A 4,283-nucleotide genomic window follows, 5' to 3' on the forward strand; every position below is an offset into this window, starting at 1 on the left:
TCGCTTTTTATATGCAGCGCCGCTCAATTTTTTTCGATAATCATTCATTTCAATGCGTCATATTTTCCTGTTCTGATTAATAAACACTGTTTTTCCGAAATTTACACCACGAGGCGATTGTACGTAACGAAAAACACTGTTCAGTTCACGTAAGTAAGGTAAATCACATTACATTATGTGATAGTTGGCAGTACTGTGCAAGATGGGATAATCATTCAAACAATATGGCTGCCAGTGGCGCCGAAAGTTTGAATTTCTACTGCGCAATGCATAAATAAAGGGATACTGAGTTAGCTGACAACATTTTTTGAATGGATCATACTGTAAAATTGTACTATCAGGTAAGCAGTCTAAATTAAAAAAAATGCATAATTGATTTAGCTTTTGCTGTTCTGAGATTAGAATGACATATTTGCAACAAAATTTTAAATTACCAAGACATTGCCAATATTTTTCCCACAATTTGCCCCCCCCCACTCCTTCCAAAAATTTGCAGCCCTGGGCAGTTGCCCATAAATGCCCATGCGTAAACCGGCCCTGCAAAGAGGGCGGCATTTTTCCAGTTTGACAATATCGGTAGAGAAGATCAGAGTGGGTTATTTCGCATATATGGTCTATATTCTAGATCTTAAACTGGCTAGGTGAATTTGGAATGCTTTGATTAAAAAGTTTACATAAAAGAATCTGAAAGATCTTGAGGGAATTTTAAAAATTATGCACAATTAAACGCTTCGAAAAATATCTGTTCTTTTGGTATTCAAAGATTAATTTAAGAGCCTATTAATGAAAATTTTAATCATTCTTTTAGTGCATAACGATGAAAAAAAAAAAAAATAAAAAATGGTGGAAAATAACAAACATTTTCATTGAACATTAATACTTTTTTGGTTTTTAAAGATTACTATATAATTTTTGAATTCATTGTTTATTGGTAGAAATTTTATCTTCTCGGTTAAAAAATCATCTTTTTCATTAAAAATTTAACTCTTCTTGGAAATTTGTTGATTTTGAATTGAAAATTTAACTATTTTATTTATGCTTCAAAATTGATCTTTTTCAGTGACAAATTCAACTATTTGGTTGACAATTTTAAGATTTTTGTTTTCTAGTTTGTTGTTTTTTATCAGAAAATTAATTTTCTAGGTTAGAAATTCTTCTTTTTAATGAAAATTAAACTTTTTTAAATCCGCTGTGTTTGGGTTGAAAATTGAACTATGTCTAAAACGGAGGCGAATTTTTCTTGAATTTAAAAAAAAATTTAAACTAATCCTAAAATATTCCAAATTTCATTCGGGGATTTTATAGAAATGTTTACAAAAATTTTAATATCTTTTTAAATTTTATCAACAAATTAATATAAAAAAATCTTTTTAGATTTCCGTATTAATCTTAAGAATTTTCTTTCATTCTCTTGAAACCTTTCAAAGTTTAAAAAAAGTTTCTAAGCATGTAATTCAAAATCTTTTAAACCCGAGTTTTTTATATAATTTGCTTAAAGTTTTTTTTGTGTAGTGAAATTGGAAAAATGATTGAAGTACAGTTCAGACGAAAGGCTATTCATAACTTTTATGTTACGAAAGGTATGAATGTTGATTTAGAAAACAAATGGGACATAACGTAAGTTAATTATTTCTTTTACACAGACAATTGGAAATTCTCAAATTAAAAAAGTCCGGAACAATAAGATTCCTGATAGTTTCTAAGGTTATTGAATTTAAAATTTCACGAATATAAGCATTAGTAAAATTGTGTCAGTATTAAAAAAACTAATTTTAATTTTTAAAAAAATTTTTTTTAAATTGAAAATTTTTTTAATTCGTTGTTTTTTGGTAGACAATAAAGCTTGTATGAAAATCCCTTTCTTTATTGAAAATTCAAATATTTGGGTAAAAATTAATTTTTTCATTTAAAATTTTGGATTGAAAATTAAAGTATTCAACAAGTAAAATTTTAATTGTTCTATTTATTTTTTTATTGGTTTGAAATTAATCTTCATAGTTGAGAATTCTTTTTTTATAGAATGTTTATTCTTCATCGCCCAAATTTTTCTTTAAAGTTTTAAGTCTTAAAAAAGAGCCGAAGATATTTTGGATTTTTTCCCAGCATTTTTCGAAATCTTTTCCAATTTTCTCTATAACAATTTATTTGTAAAAATAAAAAATCCTTTTAAATTTTTATATGAATCTGAAGAATATTCTTTCAGTACCTTTCAAAATAGTCAGAAAGATTTTAAATTTGTTCGAAAACCTGAATGATTGCATTCTGCATGAATATGATTTTAGTAGATGTTTTCAGTTTGTTATTTGCTATGAGGCCGACAAGTGTTATGCGAAATATAGATTTTTTAAGATTTCGAAAGAAAAAGCTTGTTACGAATTTTGAAAAATTTGAAGAGGATAAAAATGTTTTCTTAAGTTTCCTTAGAAAATTTACAATTTTTTATTTTTAAAGTTAATTTAAAGAGAATATTTAAAAAGATTTCAAGATTTTTGAAGAAAATGGTCAAATTTATCAACAAATAATTTTGAGCGAATATTCTACAACTTTTTAAAACATTAAAAAAAATTGTAAAAAAAACTCTGGAAAATTTTAAGTTAATTTTTATAATTTTGCACAATTAAGAAAAAATAGGAAAAATTAGAATTGATTAAAAACATCATTTTGAAACATTTGTAAATTTGTAAAGGTTTAAAGAAATAAGAAATTTTTGGTTAAGATTCGGGGGAAAGTTAACATTTTTTTTATTTTGAAAAAATAATTTTTAAAGAAAATGATAAAATATTTTGAAAATATTTAAAACATATAAAAATTGCGTCGTCTCAAGAATCCGGTAAAACAAAAGTATCAACACTCAAAAATTTCTGAAAAAATAAATAATACATACCACCCAGTTCACGGTCGTGAGACGTGGCCATAGGTGTGATTTATCACGTATATTCTGGAAGCTGGTGTCATTTTTAGATGACGGTTGCTGATAGTATGACCACGCAGTGATTGTTTGATTTTTTTAAATTTATATATACAATATTTCCTAAATTCATATAATTCGATATAATATTTCATATATTTCAGGCAATTTAAAATGATTAAATTAGAAAAAAATGCAGAAAATTTTCATGCATTTTTTTATTTTGCAGGATACACAAAATAATAAAATAATTTTTATAATAAAAAATTACATTTTTACAATGACCTTCAAAACTTAGAGATTTTTAGAAACTTTCAGACGAATCTTGACAAAAAAAGTCATCCTTTCAAAATTCTTAAATAGCTTCTAACATTTTTTTCGAAATACTCAACATTTTATAAAATTGTTAAACATTGTTTTAAAAATGTATAGAAAATTTTAAATTGTCTAAAAAATTTCAAATTTTAAATTACTTTAACACTTTTACAAAACTTCTACACCTTCAAAATATCTTTTCAAATCATTCAGATTTCCTAAAAAATTTTTTAATTGTCCTAAAATCTTCTAGATTTTGTTTCGTGTGTTCAAAAATCAAAATTCAATTATTTAAAAAATTAAGATATTCTAAGTCTTTTGTCCATTATCTATTTCATTTTTCTCACCTCTTTCAAAGTTTGAAAAAGTTTACAAATTGTGTACTGCGATAGCAAAATTTTAAGAACAGAGTTATTCCTTATAATATTAGGAAACCCATTTGCAACTAAAATTTTCTTTTTAATCAATAATGTTTAGAAACAGTTTAAGCATTTGATCATAAAATAAAATTACTTAATTGAAAAGAGCGACCCAAAACTTCGCCCCTTCACTCGACCTCATGAATTTGATACCAAATTGGTTGAAAGAATAGCTTGTCGTGATACTTGAAAATAGAAAAAATTTCAAGATGAGCATACATTTTTTTAAAGAGATACAACCAGTCAAACTTATCAGCTAACTCTATCATGCCCAAAAGAGTCCAATGTTCCTGTGATTTTTTTGCTGATTCAGAATAGTTCTGAAAGGTAAGACTGGAAAATCTACAGATACTAGATTTTGACATTTTTTTATTGCGCTTTTATTGGAGCCTTAATTAATTGTGATTAATAAGAGATATTTTCTTAAATAACTAATAATACTCATTTACATTATTTATATGCGCAGAAAATTACAAAAACTATGAAAAAATTTGTTCGAGAAATGATCATGATAGTATTTTGTGAGATATCGAATACAATGTCAATTACAGTCTGTCAAGTTAAAGCGTGGGTGGCTTTACTCGCAGTCGGTAAGGTGTATCGACATGATTTTGGTGTCAAAATATTAAGAAGAGCTCCCT

The 4,283-nt window shown here is 25.9% G+C and overlaps 1 protein-coding gene across 7 annotated transcripts in view; it reads left to right on the forward strand.

Annotated features, from left to right (window-relative positions):
* Positions 1-4,283, forward strand: part of LOC117179929 — a 1,200,486-nt gene that overhangs the window by 912,306 nt on the left and 283,897 nt on the right. The gene's annotated exons all lie outside the window — the stretch shown is intronic.

This window comes from Belonocnema kinseyi, chromosome 9 (genome assembly GCF_010883055.1).
Source record: "Belonocnema kinseyi isolate 2016_QV_RU_SX_M_011 chromosome 9, B_treatae_v1, whole genome shotgun sequence".
Classification (NCBI taxonomy): Eukaryota; Metazoa; Arthropoda; class Insecta; order Hymenoptera; family Cynipidae; genus Belonocnema; species Belonocnema kinseyi.